Here is a 20,674-nt window from a genome sequence, read left to right on the forward strand (position 1 = left end):
TTCAGAGCAGAGCATCAAGTGAATGATAAATGAGCAATGACTGCTCCACCAATTCCTGAGCCCTGTCCAGCACACCTCCAATGTGCATGCACCACACACCCATACCTGCACATCCTTCCTAGCAAAAAGGCTCCACAGAACAAGAATCAGCCATTCTAGAAACTCTGACTCGGGCAATCACAGACATGCTCTAATGCAGTTCTTGCCACTCAAGGCATTCAATTAAAATCAATTGTTCTTAATCCTAACCTCCATAAAGCAGAACCCAGGGAGTATATGGCTGCCCTAAAAGGCCAGCAGAGACTCGGGCATCAGAAGAATTCTCCTTTATGTAACACTTCTCAATTTATAAGCTCCAGGAAGTAAGTATCTGATGTTTGTTTTTCACCTTCTGCCTAGAGGACGATTTATGCTTCCCTTTATCTATGGGTGGTGGTTTGGAGTATGAAAGAATAGGAGAATAATTACAGGATCTTAGATCTACAGTGACTCACAGGGGTCTTAGTGGTTAAATAATCCAACTTCTTTTTTTTGCAAATGAGGAAACTGAGGTCCATTGAGGTTACATAAGGCCATCAAAAAAACATTTATTCTAAATAGATGCAGAAAAAGTCTTTGACAAAATACAACACCCATTCCTGTCAAAAACACTAGAAAGTATAAAAATAGAAGGACCTTTCCCAGCTGTGTGACCCTGGACAAGTCACTTGACCCCCATTGCCTACCCTTATCAATCTTCCACCTATGAGACAATACACCGAAGTACAAGGGTTTAAAAAAAAATTTAAAAAAAATAGAAGGACCCTTCCTCAAAATAATAAACAGTGTATCTTTAAAACCATCAACAAGTATCATCTACAGTGGGGACAAGTTAGAAGTCTGCCAGATAAGATCAGGAGTGAAGCAAGGATGCCCATTATCACCTCTATTATTTAATATTGTTCTAGAAATGCTAGCGGTAGCAATTAGAGAAGAAAAAGAAATTGAAGGGATTAAAGTAGGCAGTGAGGAAACTAAATTATCACTCTTTGCAGATGATATGATGGTCTACTTAAAGAATTCTAGAAAATCAACTAAGAGGCTAGTAGAAATAATTAACAACTTCAGAAAATTTGCAGGGTACAGGATAAATCCACATAAATCATCAACATTTCTATATATCTCCCACAAAATTCAGCAGCAGGGGTTAGAAAGAGAAAGAGAAATCATTCTAGACAATATAAAATATTTAGGAATCTTATCTGCTAAGACAAACACAAGAATTATATGAACACAAGTACAAGACACTTTTCACATAATTAAAACTAGATCTAAAAATTGGGAAAGCATTAATTGCTCCTGGGTAAGACAAGTTAATATAATAAAAATAATAATCCTACTCAAATTAATCTATTTATTCATTGCCATACCTATCAAATTACCAAAAATCTTTTTTATAGAATTAGAAAAATTATAGCAGAGTTCATCTGGAAGAACAAGAGATCAAGAATATCAAAGGAAATAGTGAAAAAAAAATGTGAAGGAAGGTGGCCTTGCAGTACCAGATCTTAAACTGTACTATAAAGCAGTGGTCATCAAAACAATGTAGTACTGGCTAAGAGACAGAAGGGTGGATCAATGGAATAGACTAGGGGTAAATGACCTCAGCAAGATAGTGTTTGATAAATCCAAAGATCCCAGCTTTTGGGACAAGAATTCACTATTTGACAAAAACATTTGGAAAAATTGGAAGACTGTATGGGAAAAATTATGTTTAGCCCAACATCTTACATCCTATACCAAGATAAATTCAAAATGGGCAAATGACTTAAATATAAAGAGTGAAATAATAAATAAATTAGGTGAACATAGATTAGCATACTTGTCAGATCTGTGGGAAAGGAAGGAATTTAAGATCAAGCAAGAGATAGAAAAAATTACAAAATGTAAAATGAATGACTTTGATTATATCAAATTAAAAAGTTGTTGTATGAAAGAAACCAATGCAACCAAAATTAGAAGGAAAGCAACAAACTGGGAGGAAAATTTTATAACAAAACTCTCTGACAAAGTTTTAATTCTCCAAATATATAAGGAACTAAGTCAAATTTACAAAAAATCAAGCCATTCCCCAATAGACAAACTTCAAGGGACATGAATAGGCAGTTTTCAGATGAAGAAATTAAAACTAGCAATAATCACATGAAAAAGTGTTTTAAATCTCTCCTGATTATTGAATTGCAAATCAAAACTCTGAGGTACCACCTTACACCTAGCAAACTGGCCAATATGATAGCAAGGGAAAGTCATAAATGTTGGAGAGGATGTGGCAAAATTGGGACACTAATGCATTGCTGGTGGAGTTGTGAGTTAATCTAACCATTCTGGAAGGGCAATTTGGAATTATGACCAAAGGGCTTTAAAAGACTGCCTGCCCTTTGATCTAGTCATACCACTGCTGGGTTTGTACACCAAAGAGATAAGGAAAAATATGTGTACAAAAATATTTATAGCCATGTTCTTTGTGGTGGTAAAAAAAACTAGAGCAAGAAGGGTTGTTCATCAATTGGGAAATGGGTGAATAAATTGTGGTATCTGTTGGCGATGGAATACTATTTTGCTAAAAGGAATAATAAACTGGAGGAATTCCATGTGAACTGGAATGACCTCCAGGAATTGATGCAGAATGAAAGGAGCAGAACCAGGAGAACATTGTACACAGAGACTAATGAGTTATGGCAAATCAAATGTAATAGGCTTTTCTACTAGCAGCAATGCAATGACCCAGGATAACACCGAGGAACTTATGAGAAAGAACACCATCCACATCCAGAGAATGAATTGTGGGAGCAGAAATGCAGAAGAAAAACATATGATTGATCACATGATTCAATGGAGATATGATTGGGGTTTTGACATTAAAAGATCACTCTATTGCAAATATGAACAACATGGAAATAGGCTTTAAACAATGATACATGTATAATCCAGTGGAATTGCTTGTCAGCTCTGGGATGGAGGAAGGAAGAGGGAGGGAAATACTGAATGAAAATCATGAATCATGTAACCATGGTAAAATGTTCCAAATAAATAAATAAATAATTGGAAAACAATTTTATTAAGCACCCACTTACTACCAGGTACTATGCTAAGTGCTAAGGATAGAAAAGGTGGTGGGGAGAATAGAAAGAGAATTGATATAGTGAATACCTACTGTGTGCCAAGCTTTATAAATAGGATCTCACTTGAAAGGCAATACACAATCCCTGCTTTCAAGGACTCACAGTGTAATAGGGGAAATGAGCGAACAACCATGTACAAATAAGATATATATGGGATAGATTGAGGATAGTCAACAGGAAGAAGGCATTAGAAGTAAGGGAGATAGAAAGGTTCTTTTACTCTTTTAAAAATAGTTTCTCTTTTATTTTTTATAAAGATTTTTTATTTACCATTTACAGGTAATAACAAATTTCTGAAGTTATACAATCCAAATTGTCTCCCTCCCTCCCAGAGCTAGCAGCAATAGCAATTCCATCAGGGTCATACGTGTATTATCTTGCAAAACATATCTCCATATTGTTAATTTTTATAAGAGAATTATCATATAAAATCCAAACCCCAAAACAGAAACCCAAAGAAATTAAAGTGAAAAATCACATGCTTTCATCTGCATTCCAACTCCAACAGCTCTTTCTCTGGAGGTGAAGAGTATTCTTTGTCATAAGTCCCTCGGAATTGTCCTAGATCATTGTATTGCTGAGGCTTCTCTTATTCCAAGTGACTTGGCCATGGTCACATATTCCTCTGACTTCAAGCACAATGGTCTTTTCAGGGTGGCAAGATGCCTCACAAACATAGCCAATAGGGGCAGCTAGGTGGCACAATGGCACGCTCAGCTTGCTAGAGTCTAAAAAGTTGTTTTTTAGTTGTTTCAGTTGAGTGACTCTTCATGACCCAATTTGGGATTTTCTTGGCAGAGATATTGGAGTCGTTTGCCACTTCCTTCTCCAGCTCATTTTTTTAACAGAGGAGGAAACTGAGGTAAATGGTGTTAAGTCACTTACCCAGGGTCATGTAGCTTGAAGTCAAGAAAATTCTTCCTGATTCCCAACCAGGCATTGCATCCACTGTGCCATCGAGCTTCTCTAGTGGAAAACCTGAGTTCAAATCTAGCCTTTGATGCTTCCTAGCTATGTGACCCTGAGCAAGTTATTTAAAACCTCTGCCCAGTTTCCTCAAAAGGTAATATGAGGATGATAATAGCACCTCCATCCTAGGGTTGTCACGAAAATCAATTGAGATAATACTTGTAAAAGCACTAAGACCAGGTGCATGTATTAAGCACTAAATGAACTTAGCTATTATTATTAATAATTATCATTATTTCTATAGCAGTACCTAAAAATTATTCAGGTAGCCCTATGAAGGATGGATGGGGGGCAGGAAGGCTGGTTAGGGGGTCATTATAATCATCAAAACAGTGGCAGTGGGAGTGGAAAAGAGAGAGAGCTCAGCAATAACAGTAAATAAGATAGGAAAGTCACAACCTGGAAGATTATAATGGTGGCTTCTAAAGTTTGGGGAATTTTCAGGCATTTTCACGTCCCTGAAAGCTCCGGCGCCAATCAGTGCACCTGCTGAAATGGCTGGGGGGGGGCCTCTTCACTATACTGTACTTAACATTTACAAAGAGCTTTGAACAAGGAATACTCCACAGATGCTGTCTTTATTACAGCAAAAAAGACATTTCGGTTAACCTACTTTCAAAAATCTCTTTCTTTCCAGGGCCTGCAAGTATAACCAGGCACTCAGCCTCCTTATGAGAAGCCAGCCATGAGCCCATAGACATAGAGCATCTGGCTGGGGGATCAGCAGGGCCTCAGCTCTTAGCTGGGCTCACAAAGTCTCACTGGCTTACGCTGAGCACGTCCTTAACCTTCCTGTGCCTCCAAGTGGAAAATAGAAACCGGGCTCTCTATCTGTCTTAGGGGAGATTCTGAGAATATACGAAGCTCAAAATCAGGGTCTCAGATTTGCCACTTATGAAAAAAGTTGGGAAAAACATGTTTCATCAGCAGAAGGGGGACCAGCAGGGGCATGGTAAGGACACGATGCTTTTGTTTAATGGTCTAACCCTAGTAATTATTACAAGAAAACACGTGAGGGTCTAGCGCCCCATGGAAGCCTTTCTCTAGAATGAATGACCTGCCCAGAATTGCCCCCAAAGGGATCATATTTGCAGGTTTCCATAGGAAAATTGTCTTCTTTCTTTAACTCTTCCATTTAGTCTTTATTAAAAGTAAACAATCCTTTTTCTTTTCGCATAATCTACTAAGGGTGAGAGTTCAAAAATGAAAGCATTTTAAAAAAATGGATTTAAATTCTGGAACCAGGTTAAAGTATTTTTTTAATGCCATATCTTAAGCTACTTGTATTTGGGAGGAACAAGAGCAGGATTTCTGCCATTGTTCTCTTGATACCTTTCGACTGTCTAAGGAAAGACAAGACAATGTAAACAGGCAGGAAGCTGGATAGGGAGCCCAGGAGAAAAGGCAGGGAAAAAGAAAAGATGAGCTAAAATGTGCAAAATAAAAAGAATTTAGGAAAGGAATCATAGGGAAATGATTCCCAAGGTTTAAATCAATATCAAGAATTTAGTCTGTATCTTTTATGTGGAAGGTACTCTGAGGGCACTGGAGATATAAAGAATAAATAGAAAACAGCCCTTCTTCTCAAGGGTCCTGTGTTCTAGTGGAGGATACAACTTTACAGATAACTAATCACATGATAGTCTGAGAAAAGGGAAAGTACTAATACCTCAAAGACCAGATGATCCTGAAGTTGGAGCTAAGGAGACCTTAGAGATCATCTAGTCTAACCCCTTTATTTTATGAATTGAAACCAGGAAAGGTTTCCTGGGAGAGGTAGTACTTCACGTTAGCTTTAAAGGAACCTGAGAATTCTAAGAGAAAAAGGCAAAGAAGTGATGCACTTCGAATGTGGAAAGAAACCTAGAAGGCTGGAGACAATACCAATTTCAAGAAAGAGCAAGTATGCCATTTTGGCTTTAATGTAGAATAAAGGGAAATATCATGAAACCAGTCTGGCAAGTGAGGCTATAGATTGGTCAGGGCTTTAAAATAAGACTAACCTGAAGAGTTTGCTTTTTTTTTTTTTTGAAAGCTGAAAGGGAGCCACTGAGGATCCCTGAGTAAGGGAGTAGCATAGACCTGTGCTTTCAGAGAATTATTTTGACAGCTGGATAATGTGAACAATGAGAAGAAGAAAAAGGAGAATTGTAAGAAGACTACTTCAATAGATGGGCCAAGAAGTGATGAGGGACTTAAAGAGGATACTGGCTCTGAGTGAATAAAAGGGTAAGGATGTGAAGAATGTTGTCAAAATTTAGCAACTGACTATATCTGGACAGGAAATGAAAATGAAAAGTCAAGGAAGTCAAGTCCAGGACCTGGAAGGGACCTCCTTTGTTGTTATTTAGCCATTTCAGTCATGTATGACTCTTTGTGACCCCATTTGGGGTTTTCTTAGCAAAGATACTAAATGGTTTGCCATTTCCTTCTCCAGTTTATTTTACAGATCAGGAACTGAGGCAAACAGGGTTAAGTGACTTGTCCAGGGTCACACAGTAAATGAGGCCAGATTTGAACTCAGAAAGATGAGTCTTCCTGATTCCAGGCCAGGTACTCTATTCATTACTAGGAGGGACCTCAGAGGTTATCTAGTACAATATCTCTCATAATTTTTATAAGTGAAGAAATTTGAGCCTAGGGAATTTTACTTGTCCAAGGTCTTATAGATAGTAAATGTAAGAAGCAGAACTTGAAATCAGGTTCTCTGATTCCTAAGGTCAACCCGCTTATAAGGAGTAACCGGGATAGTGTCATAGTAGTTCCCTGAACAGAAATAGGGAAGTTTAGAGGAAGGACAGGTTTAGGGGAGGAGATAATTAACTTGATTTGAGATGTATTGAGTTTGAGATGTCAGTGAGACATCCTGATGGAGCTGTCCAGAAGGAAGTTGGTGATATGGCAAGATGAGAGCAAATAAAGACTACATATTTAGGTCTGAGATCAATGTTCAAAGAAATCATGACCTGATCCACAGTGCCTGATGAGAACACTGAGAGGATCTAGAAAGAAAAGGAGGTCAAGGATAAAGCTTTAAGCGATACCACAATCAGGGAGCAAAGAAGAATGAATGGTGAGACAGGAGAATCAAGAGAAAATAAAAATCATAAAAGCCAAGGGAAAAAATAGCACCCAGGACGAGGAGGTGATCAATAGTGTCAGAAGCTGAAGAAGTGAAAAATGGCTTTAATTGCAAAAAGTAATAATTAAGAGATTCTTGGTAATTGTTGTAGTAGACCTGGGGCAGTTTGAGTTAAGCATCACTTCTATCTCCATCCTATCATTGAAGGCTGTTGTGAGCTAGAACACTACGTGTAGCTACTAGACCAGGACAATGTGTTAACTTAATCCCTAGGTGGATTGGCAGCTCTAGAGCCTTTGCTCAATGAGTACATAAAAACCAATACATGTTCCACCAGAAAGCCTCAGAGACTTCTAGTCAATCGTTGGTTTACATGTAGTAAAAAAGTATCAATGACCTACTGTCCACTGATTGAACAATGCCTGGCCACGGAGCTCATCCCTTTCAAAATGTGACATTGGAAGGTTTCACAGTAAATTTTCTCATGAAACACACCAACCTATAGCCAAGCCACCTCTCAATGAGCTTGTCCACAACTGTAATGCCCAGGGAGGAGGAGGAAGGGGGCTACAGGGGAGGGGAAAAAAAGCAGGAAAATACACATGCTTTCAGGAATGATTTTGTTCAATTTGTGCAAGTGGAAACGATTTTCCTTAGATGTGATTGGTTAGAGGATTCGAGTCTTTACTTCAATCTTCTCTTCGGTCTGCAGTGTGTCAGGATCCATGGGGGCCACACAGTGGGTCACAAAATTGCCTCTGGCCCTCCACTATATATGGACTGGAGGAAATGCCATGTTTCTTCAGAAATCTGCCCTAAGACTGCTCCTTGTTTGAGGAGGACATTACCGCCCTTGTTGATGGCAATCTTAGTGTTATCCATGGAACCAGGGAAATTAAATGAAATGTAGTCATGTGGCTGAAGTCATACCAATGAAGACAAATGAATGGATGCCTCGAGCCACCATGTCCTTCTTCCTGAGCTCCCTGGCTGTGTGTGCATGACAACCGGAGAGATGGGACGAAGACTTCTCATGGAAGCCCTTTCCTTGTGGGCTTACTCACTCAGTATATTTTTTTTTCTTAAAAACCTTTATCTTTTATCTTGGAATCAATTCTAAAAGTATTGGTTCCAAGGCAGGAGAACAGTGAGGGCTAGACAACAGGAGTTAAGTGACTTGCCTAGTGTCACACAGTTAGGCAATGTCTGAGGACAGATTTGAACCCAGGACCTTCTGTCTCCAGGTGTGGCTCTCAATCCACTGAGCCACCTAGCTGCCCACCTTGGTATATCTTTATTCAGCTAATTGCTTACCTGAATATTCAGGCTCTGAATGGTCTGATGCAATGAAGTAGGAACCACTGCTGGGAGAATAATCTTAGAGGCAGCACTGATGGGATTAGAAACCAGATTACAAGTCATTGAATGGGAAAGTCAGGACCTGGAAGCAATACATCTGGATGGCTTTTTATAAGACTTTAGCTATAAATGAGAGGAGAGGTATAAAGTGTCAATGGGAGGAAAGCTACAAGTACTATGCTATGATACCTGTCACATCCACATAGGAAAAATGTGTTAGCAATCTCAGAGTGTAACAATTAAGGTAAAGTGGAAAATTGTAGAAGATAATCTAATTAAGCAACTTCAGTTTATATCCACTTTTATGCCTCTGTATATTCTGTATAACTATATTCTCTGTATGTAAACCCATTACATAAGCAGTATTTTAGTGATAGGTTGTAAGAAATAATCCCAATTATTAATTTATTGAATAATTATGTATGAGAATCCATAATCAATAATCACATTGTGAGGAAAATAACAAAGAAAATCCCCTGAAATGCCCTGGCAAGGTATTCTTGCCAAGGGGAGTTGTGTGCATGCCCCCAGTGTCCTGGAATGTGTCCAGACACCATGATATCTCAGTTGGCTTTGAAGCTACAAGAGTGACCTTAGTTCTTACCATATATGGAATGGATCATTACTTCACGGAGATAACAAAAAGACGTGACCTTCTTGAAGGAGACTTTCTAAAAGATGAAAACTGATTGGCCCTTCTGAAAAGAAATATTCTGACACCTCTTTTTGAGGGTGGGATCTGTGCAATTTTACCATTTGATAGATGAGTTTAGTGTCTTTGGCTGATCTGGGACAGGTCTGGGTCTTGACATTTTGTAATTTGTAACTCTCTACAATAAAGTGTGAGTATGGCTCACATAATTGCTTCCCAGTATTTAATTTTCGTTTTTATAACACCATGGTAGAAAAGGTCCTGGACAAGATACTAAAAGGTCCCATTCCCCATCCCTTCTATCAGCTAGTTCTATTGTCTAACATTGGGTAAGATATTTAATTTTTCAGAACTCCCTCAGTTTCCTTTCCTGAAAAAATCAAATTGCTGACACAAACACTCCTGTGGACAATTAGTTGGAAGAAACCTCCTTATTTTACAGATAAACAGAGTCTCAGAGAGAGGAAGTGATTTGCCCAATGTCACATAATTAGTAGAACAAGGATTAGAATTAGGTCCTCTGATTCTCAAGTCTAGTACTTTTTTAAAACTTGATCTCTTTCCTGCCCACCCCAAATGAACGAAAACAATGCATTCTTGGGATATACATGAACATCTCGGTATCCATTCTCTATGTATTTAGTCTGCAGGGTGTCATTTATTTTATTTTATTTTATTTTTTATCTCTGAAGTCATAAGATGATACTGTGTGAAGGAAACCATTGAGTGGATTAGGTCACAGGGACAGAATGGAGGCTGGGAAAAGGCAGCAAGAGATCACTAGACAGGGGACAGGTCGAATGTCCCTTGGACTGCACCCCCTGGGCCACCCAGGCAAAATAGAAAGCCACAGTTAACTCCCAAGATGTGATGTGTGAGAGTTAGTGGATGGAGAAAAAGTTTGATAAACTGAGGCAAGGGTAGATTTCAGGCTCTTCTCTTCCATATTTGTTGCTGGCTGGACTTCCCTGTGTTAAGGCTAGGGAGCCCTAATGGTAGCCACAGAATAAGCAAGCTAAATGGAGCAGCAAGGGAAGTAACCCTCCTATTTTTCCCATTTTTCCCCCTACTACTTTTGATTTAATAAAATTATTAATTTATGGCCAGTCTAATAATTTTCCCTCTTATAGTACTATAAGGGAGGTATAATATTCCATAAGATTTATCCAGTGAGGCACTCACTCTGGCAAGGTAAATGCCAACTTGTTGGAGGCCATGGAGGGCTGAGTAGATGTCTAATGGATTCAATCTCAATCGAAGTGCTTGAACCTTTTATTGCTATTCTGGCTTTATACCAGAGGGAACCAGTAAATCATCTTGATATGATTTAACCCAAATGCCTTCTCAACATCCACCCGTTTTCTTTTCTTTGCAATTTGGGCAGCTGCGAGTAGGGAAAAAGGTGAATTAGTTGGGTTTTGAATAACTGATCTCCTACTTAAAAGATTTAAATCAATATGTTATTTCTTACAGCAAAAATCCAGTCTGAGATTCAATTCATATACTTGAAAAACAATCAGATTCATTAGTAAATCTTTGAGATATTCAAGCTGGCATTTCAAAAATACTTGAGAATTGATAAGAACTTGAGGCTAAAAATCTTAGTCTTGATTTCAGAATAGAGAAAGTACATTTCAAGTGAGTGTCACAAAGAAGGCAACATCTTCTAAGCCTAAATGTCAAGCTATACTTAGATTTTTTTCAGGAAGTATAAGGCTATAAAATTCTTTCATTGCTTGAATTCTATTTAAATTACTTTTTAGGATAGAAAAGTCAAATCATAGCTTAAAATATTAAATGTTTTTGATGTCACTTACATGGTAAATACCACCTGGTATGTTTTTAGATTCTTCTCAAAATTCAGATTTTCATAACTTTTTTTTTCATGGTAATTCATTCCGTAATGCACCAACTCTCACTAATCATGATGATGCATTTGGAACTAATTACCCAGTCACAAGTGCACTGGGTGAAAGCAGAGCAGGATTCTTAGATATATCATATATGCAAATGTTCAACACAGACAGCTATTGTGTTTTTTTGCAAACAGATGGCCAGGTGACAGCTCTGTGAAGAAGCTGTACTTTGCAGGCAAATCTTTTCATAATCTAATTATCCATTGAGATGAGCCTGCAGGCTACCCCACACCGTCAAATATGTTCTCAGAGTCTTTGGATCCACTGTAATACTGCAGAAACCAGACAAGCTCTGGACTTCAATAAGTAGTTAGATTAGGATTGTTTGCTTTTAGGATTGTTTGCTTTTAGAACACCGTGCATGAGGAAATTATCCAAACCTTGGTCTGAAGGTCAAGAGGTCCAAGTTCTCTGGGTAGCTTCCTCTTCATCCTTGGGCACATGCTTATATAATCAGAAAGATCCATGAGTGACTGATTGTTCTTTCAAACTGAATACACATGAAGATGGCACAGATGAGGAAACAGGTCAGTATTCAAACCCAGGTTAAAAGGATTTAAAACCAGACGGGATTATTGAGGCCATATAATTCAATTTCCACATTTTACACAAGTGGAAAATGAAGAGCAGGGAAGTACAGCCACTTGCCTGGGGTCCCATAAGTTGTAAGTGGCAGAATCAGGATTTGAACCCAAGTACTAGGATACTAGATTAAAAGCTGGAAAGGATCTTAGAGGCTATCAGTCCAGTGGAGCCAAACTCAAGTAGAAACAGGGGGTACTAAATCTTACATAAGGATCCCTGCAAGCTGCATATTGACTTAGAAAGTCACAGATTAACCTTATCTATGTTATAGTATGTATTTTTGTATCTATGTTATATATGTATTTTTATTTATTTTGCTAAATATTTCAGTTACATTTTAATCTGGGGCTATAGCATTGGCCCATAGGCTGCATATTTGACATCTCTGATTTAATCCAGTTCCCTTAAAGATATGGAAAATAAGGCCCCGAAAAGTTAAGGGACCTGCCAGATGTCACATAGGTAGTAAGTGGTAGAGTCAAGATTTGAACCAGATCTTCCTATTCCAAATCATCTACTTGTTCTTTAGAAGCAGCAAAAAAACAAACAAACAAACAAAAACCAACAAAAACCCAAGATGCTACAGTCATTGATGGAATAAAGCAGTTTGCATACCTGAAAGCTCTTGGGCTTTCCAAAGTCATTGTCCAAAAAGATCGACTTCCATTCTAATTGTTGTGCTGGGATCAAATAGAACTGCCTGCTACCAACACTTCCCAATGACTGACCCATAAGCACCATCATTATACTAGATTAGGTATAAAAGATTATTATTTTCTGCCTACGAACTTGTAGCTATTCCATTTCAAGCTTTAATATTAGCCTCCTCTTGTTTCCTCTTTGGGAAGCTCTTTTTTGCCAACCCAATAAGCCTATGATATTCTGCCTACAATAGACAAATATATACAATATAATATATGACTAAGTATTCAATAACAATTCTTATCCCCATTTTACAATATACAATATAACATTGAGAACTTCGCAAGATTTGTAAAAATGAAGGGCAACTACTCATTTCTAGTGATTCCTGGGTACAAATGATACTACCAGAAGAGTCCTAGGAAATATTGCTGAAGATTACTAGGTTTTCAGCAGGAAGATCTCCAGTCTCACATAAGTAATGGACTTAAGACATCTAGAACTGGATGTCCAGTAAATATCTTAAACATAGTATATCCAAAATAGAACTCAATGTCTTCCCTTCCAAACCCTCCCACCATTCCAACTTTCCCCTGTTACTGTCAAGGCACCACTATCCTCTCACTCCTACAAGTTCACAACCTATGAGTTAGCCTTGACTCCTCACTATCTCTCACCTCCTATACTTAATCTGCTGCCAAGGCTTATCAATTTGAAACAAATCTTGACTATGCTCCCTTCTCTTTTCTGATACTTCCACCACCCTGGTAGAGGCCCTGCTGGTATATGTATCTGTCTCACATTTCTCCCTACTCCAATCTGCCCTCTACAGTGATTTTTCTAAAGTGCAGGTCCATTCATGTCATCTTCCCTACTCAATAAACTCCATTTACTTCTTATTATCTCTAGGACAAAATGTATATAGTATATTCACCAAAATAGGTATCCTAGAAGAATAGCGGTGAGACATCCAGAAGTATACATCCAGAAGAAGAAATTAAAATCCAAGAAAAAAACCAGTAGCAAATTAGTAAATTCTATACAGTTAGGTGGCACATTGGACAGAACACTGAGTCTGGAGTCAGGAAGACATGAGTTCAAATTAATCAATAGATAAATGTTTATCAACCATCTGCCGCTTGCCAGGGACTGTAGGAAGCACTGGGGTTACATCTAAGGAGAGAAAGACAGTCTCTGCCCTCAAGAAATTTCCAATCAATTGGAAGGAGGCAACACACAAAAAGAATCTGAAATCCAGAGGGATAAGGGATAGTCTTGATCTTCCATTAAACAGATACTAACCAGAGTTGCCAATGGAAAACTGAGTTACTTGCAAAGTTCTGGACCCTTTGGGAGGATTTTATTGCTATATTCCACAGCTCTCCTATTAGAGGGGAGAGAGAGGTGATTTAGTGAAAGTGTCTCATTAAAAAGATGGTTAGTAAACAAATGGAAAAGGAAGTAATGTTTCCTGAGAGCCAGCATAGCTTTCTTAAGAACAGTTCATGCCACATGAACTTTGGGTCTTTTTCTTTGCTTCTTTCTTTGTGTCTTTGCTTCTTTCTTTTCTTTGTCTGTTTGTTTCTTTCTTTCTTCCAGTTATTAAATCACTAGATGAGGGAAATTCTCTGGTGATAGTTTTCGCAGATTACAGCAAAGCATTCCATAAAATATCATCCTATTTTTGTGGAAAAGATGGAGATGCACAGGCTAGATGTTAATATAATGGAACTTATTCAGAAATGGTCAAATGGTGGATGAACCACCAGTCTCAAAGAGTAATTGTTAACAGTTCAATGTCAACTTGTCAGGAGTCTTGAGTGGAGTCCCACAGGGAATTGTGCTTGGCAGGGTGTTGCTTGATATTTTTTCTAATGATTTGGATAAAAGCAAAGGTGGCATGTTTATGGCACAAAACTGGTGGGGAAACACATTGGGTGATGGTCAGAATCCAAAAAAAATCATGACAGGTGGGAGCAATGGGCTAAATCTAATATGATGGAACTGAAGGGGAAGGAGGAAACAATTATATATTTATATAGTGGCTACTATGTGCGAGGGACTATATAAGCACTTTATACAAAATGATCTCATTTTATCCTCACAACAACCTTCTAATGTTGGTGCTATTATCTCCATTTTATGGTGGAGGAAATTAAGGCAAACAGAGGTTAAGTAACTTGTCCAAGGTTACACAGCTAATAAGTACTGTGGCTGGATATGAATGCACCCTCCTGAATCCATGCTCAGTTTTCTATCTACTGATACCACCAGCTGCCTCTATTGACTAAGGATAAATATAAAGTCTTATACTTCACCTCATAAGTACAAAACAGGGTGGTGTGGTCACATATTAGGTTGATTTGAGAAAATCTGGCAATTTTTGTTGACTGCAAGTTCAACAGGAATAACTAGATGGTGCAGTGGATACAGCACTGACTCCAGAGATAGTAAATCCTGATTTCATATATGTCCTCAGACTCTTTGTAAGGAACTAAATTTATGGTTGGACTAAATATAAGAGAATGTGGTCACCAATTTTAAAATTAATACAGCTCAAGTCAAAATGACTTTTTAGCAGCTTTATTTACAAAAAGAAGGAAAGAGGGAAAGTAGAGAAATGTAAAAGGAGGGTATATCTAACGGAACACACTAAATATTTGTTCTGGTGCCTGGCTCCACTCTGGCAGGAGCTAGTTAACTCCTCAGCTGGAGGACCTGGCGGTCAATTAAGCAAGGGTTTCACCCACGTGGCCTCCTTTGAAAGGGAGGCCTCTCAGGTGCTAATCTCTTCAGAAGCCAGGAAAGGAGGGTCAGCTTTTTTCACTCACGCAATCCAAAGTCCAAAGGGAGAAGATCTAAGAGCAATCTTACCAGAAGTGGTTCAAGTCACCAGCCCCAGATCCTTCACGCTGAAGGTTCAGCCCAAAGACTGAAGACCTCTTGGACAGGAAATTCATCATCTTTCATAGTCCCTTTTTTTACATCACTTCCTGTCCCTTCCTCCACTTTACGGGGACCAATTGTAGTTTTTAAATTTGCTTAGTACTCCCTAGGGGGCAGTTAGTAGCTTCTTTAGTAAGTGGTTTTTCAACCTCCCCTATTCAAAGTTAAGTAGGGCTATCTTTGCTTTTGGTTGATTAAATTTAAAAGTAGGCAAGGAGAGAGTCAGTCCCATCTTCACACCTTACTATGTGACTATGGGCAATTCCATCTATTTTGCCTCGGTTTCCTCATCAGTAAAATGGGGGTAATAATAGCACAAACCCCCAGGGAAGATCAAATGAGATACTTGCTAAGTGCTTACCTATAGCAAAATGTCTGACACATAGTGTTATGTAAATGTTAATTATTATTATTATATAGTTAGAAGTGTAATGTGACAGTAAATTAGCTAATGAAACTGTAGAGTGAATAAGCACAGTATCTTCCAAAACTAAGATGAGAGTTCCCCTATACTTGGCCCAGTCAAATTACATCTGGGGTATTATGTGCAGTTCTGGGCATCATAGTTAATAAACTAGAGAATGTCTAGAGGAGAGCAACTAGGATAGAGAAGGACCTTGATTTTATGTCATTTGTAGACCAGTTGAAGGAACTGAAATTTTCATCTCTTGAGCAAGGATTCTACTTAACTCTGATTGGCATCGTAACTCAGAATCAGAAACAATGTGTGGAAACAGTTGAGTGGCAGATTTAGATTTAATGTCAGGGAAATTCTTTTAAGAACCAAACTGTCCAAAGTAGAACAGACTACTTCGAGTTAACGGCTTCCCCTCTCAATGGAGGTCTTCCAGTAGGCCACTTGTTGGGGAAGCCATTTCAAGTATACATAGGACTAAATGGTGAAGTTCCTTCAAAACACAATGATCTGACATATTTTCTTTCTTATGAAGAACTTTCAGGATGAACTAACCTTGGTATTAACCCTGGGAGGTGAACATGTAGGAGCTCCTCTCTGATCCTCCTTCATTTAAAAATAGTAACCAGAGAAGGCTCCTTATCATCACCTTCTCTACTACCTCCTTCTGCACACACAGCCTTGATCACCTCCAGAAACTTGTTTTCATTATTAAATCATCTCAGAAACTCACACTTCCTCAGATCATTTCCTACCCTGACTGCATGATTTCATCATGTCCTCAAGCTAGGTAATTCTCTTTTCTTCACTTTTTAGTTTCTTTTTTAGGTGTTTTCTTCCCCATTAGACAGTAAGCTCTTTGAGGGCAGAGGCTATCTTATGAATTTCTTGAAATCCTCAGTGCTAAGCCCAGTGCATGTCACATAGTAGAGACTTCATGTTTATTGATTCTGATGCTAAATAATAAAGACCAGACTAGATCAGAAGAATAAAAATTATCCTGGAATACTTAAAATTCATTGCTTACAACTTTGATGACTTCTTTTAAAATTTTTTCCCATGGTTACATGATTCTTATTTTCTCCCTCCTCCAGGAATTGACAAGTAATCAATTTTGATGACTTCTATTCCAGAGTGACAACTCTTGGATGAAGTTTGGGTAAAAGGTTTCCATGAATCTCAACTTTGTGATATATGATATGTATGTAAATACAAACATATATGTGTGGATTTATGTATAATTGAATCTGAATTTAGTAGAAAAGGTATAGTCACTTGTGTGATTCTAATATTCTCTTCCTAGTTGGTTTCCTTAATACTACTATCTTCTATCTCCACACAACTGCCCAGATAACCAGTTGAGTTGCCTGCCATTCTCATTTTGTTGTTGTCTTCATTGTTGTTTTTCCAGTCACGTCTTACTCTTTATGACCCCATTTAGGGTTTTCTTGGCAAATATTGGAGTGGTTCAGTGTTGCCTTCTCCAGCTCATTTTACCGATGAGGAAACTGAGGTAAAGAGGGTTAAGTGACTTGTCCATGGTGACACAAATAGTGACTAGAACAAGATTTGCATTCACAAGAGTCATCTTCTTGACTTGAGGACCAGCACCCCATTCACTGTGTCCTTAGCTGCCCCATTCTCATCTTGTGTTCTCCTTTCTATGTACATTTGTTCATGCCATCCCTTTTTCCTGAACTGAACTGCCACCATCTTTAGCTGCTAAAATTGTTCCCTTTGAGGCTTAGTGTTAATGCCATCTCTTCTAAGAAACTTTCCCTGGTCTTCTTCACTCCAAGTGATACATCTATGTCCTACTTTAAATTCCTGATAGCATTTTGCCTGGGCCTCACACCTTTGTACTTATATTCTCCCTTATATGGTAGTCATTGATGTAGCTACCTATTGCCCATTATTAGATTATAATCTCCTAGAAGGTATATTCCATGACTTTCCTTAAATTGAAACTCTTGACAGCTTTTAAAGGCTCTCTATAATCTAGACTACTTTAACTTATCTAAACTTATTTCCTTTTATTTCCAAATAAGTACTTTTCTAGGCAGTTGGTTTCCTCACTGCCTCTGGGAACATGATACGCATTTTGACTTCTGTCTTTCCCCCAGGCTTCTTCCCTTGACCAAAATGTTCTTTCCTTCCCATTCCTCCTTCACCTTTGAAAATATTGTTTGTTTCTCTTTCTTCAAGGCTAAGTCCAAGTATTATGGTAAAGTGCAAAGTGGATTTGGAGTTAGATTCTGAGATTATATTCTGGAGTAAGTCACTTATCCTCTCTAAAGCTGGACCAGATGACCTTTAAGATCCTTGACAAATCTAAATCCTGTGACTTTATGATGTACCAGCTCTTCCATAAAGATTTCAAAGGCTTGTTTGGATACTTGGATATTTTACAGAAATTTAAATGTGATTCATGGTAGAAACTCCCATTATCTAATAAAACACAAGTAGAGTTACACTTTTATTGTTACCAAATGCAAGAAATAGCACTCTACCATGAAAAAACAAAAGCCTAAAAGGGTCAAAAGTGGAATTTTATTCAGACGTTTTTACTTGTACATAATCTATATTAAGATATACAAACAGATAAAAATGGTCTAATAAGAGCAAGTCTCTTTATACCACTTTAATTCAATTTACAATAACTGTGGCAAAATACTGAAAGGAGGTGACAAAATACTCCAATTTTAGGGAAGAAAACTTCTTGGTTACTCTGATTTACATCCCACTAGTCGTTAACGGGTTACAATATATCACTTATTTTCAGTTTAACATTAACAACGGATGCAAATAAGAACAAAACTTTCACAACACATCAGTGAGGTGCTCATAAAAGTTTCTGATGTTATAAATTCCACTGAAATAAAAAGTAACTATTAGAACATTTCACTTAAAAGTATGGAATTCTGTAGCATGATCTCTTCTTTAAAAATGATAATAATGTGTCAAGTCTTCCTATTCATGGGTTGCCTTGGGATGATACTGCCAAGTTGGTTGCTTTCTTCTACTTGACTTGTTTCACTAGACATTTGTGGTTACTTTTCACACTAAATTACATAATAATTTCATCCCCTTTGTCTAAAACTAAAACTATCCAATATACAATTACAACAGGTTAACGACCTCATAACAGCTCATTATTAAAGTAAATGATTTGAGATCCTGATGACAAACAATTTTTGTCCAGCAAGCTAAGTTACTTTCTATTGCTTTCCTTGAAAAAGTTAAAATGTTAGAAATGAAAATTGCTTCTCTTGAACTCCTCTATCCACTTCCTTTTTTTTTTTTTTTGATACTTTAATTTGGACAAAGGAAATAAAAAATTTGAAGATCTTCCTTTTTCACGTATTAGCACAAAATCAAGACTGCAATCAGAAATGAGATTTTAGAATAAATCTTATTTGTAGAGAAAGCAGCCCAACACAATCAAGCCTGTAGAATTAAACCACCTAACAATATCCTTTTAAAGGCAGCACAAAAATATCTGAGCAAAACCTTTTTTTTTTTTAAAAGCTACAGTAACAAATTCAAGAGGATGAAAATAACTTGTGGATTACAATGTAAGTAGACAGCTAATAATTAAGCATGTGGATAATTATGGGGGGACCAATTTTAATTTTTTTCTAGTGATAAGATATAAATAGAAAGAAGGGAGAAAAACCATGAATGGACAGGAAGGAGGGAGAGGTATTTTATTGTGCTCTTTCCCTCCTGAGAACAGAAGGGTCTTGGGAAACAAAGAAGTTTTACCAAATATTAGGCCCAGAGTTATGCAGATTTCTTCTGGTACAAAGATTATAGTCCTAATTAGATAAGAAAGACTCCCTCTCCCACCCCACCCCACCCCTCTAAAATGTCTCGTGAATTAATACAGCAGAAGAAACTTCAACAAAAAAAGAACTTTAATAAACAACCAACTCTATTCAGAAGGAGGGCAGGGGAAGGAAATAATTAAAAAATTCTCACTTTTTAGAATAAACTCTAAGTATAGAAAGCCAAGAAGTTAACATCTAGTCAAGTATTGTTAAGGAGACCCAAACGGACAGGTGCAAGGGTCTACTACAATCTTACAAAGGAAGACCCAGGCACCAGATTGCTCAGGGTCTGAATGTTTGTGCTAATCAAAAACCAATGTAATGGCATTATAAGACAATGCCCAAGAGCCCCAAAGTCACTATCTATCTATCTACCTATCTTCCTATCTATATCTATATGTATATACTTGGGCCTGAGGGCTGATATCTCAAGTCAGAAAGATGATCAGATTCATTAATTAATGTCCTGATTTACATTTTGATTGTGAGCTAAATGTGTGTGTGTTTGAAAAACTCCTTCCATTCCTTAGAATTATTAATAACAGTCCAAAGACTTGAGAATTCATTAATAACAGTCCAAAGACTTGAGAGAAAGAGATTTTGACTCTGTTCTCTTGTTATATAAGTATTATAGAGGCAGCATGGAACACTAGATAGAAAATGGTCAGGAAGACCTGGGCTCAAGTCCCACCTCAGACACAGGCTGATTTTGCAACCTCAGGGAAGTCACTTAACTTCTATGTGTCCAAAATAACTCTCTAAAATCAGAAATTGCAACATGGTGGGCTGATCTAAATTGCAGAATAATGGGCTGATCTACATCGGTAGAGGGAATTTCCTTCACAGAAGACCCCTATACTACTAAAAACACAGTTCTTGACCAAACAAAATATATTTAGGGTTAGTCTGGTATGACACATTTTATATATACACAAAAATGTATATATATATATATATATATATATATATACACATATACACACATATATATGTGTGTATGTGAGTGTGTGTGCGTGTATATCTTAAAATCTTCCAGCCTTACTTCTCTTCATATGAGCAGAGTGTGAATCAGTATTCTCACAAACTATAATCGGGGCATGGAGAATTTTCTTGGGTT

This window comes from Gracilinanus agilis, chromosome 3, assembly GCF_016433145.1.
Source record: "Gracilinanus agilis isolate LMUSP501 chromosome 3, AgileGrace, whole genome shotgun sequence".
Taxonomy (NCBI): domain Eukaryota; kingdom Metazoa; phylum Chordata; class Mammalia; order Didelphimorphia; family Didelphidae; genus Gracilinanus; species Gracilinanus agilis.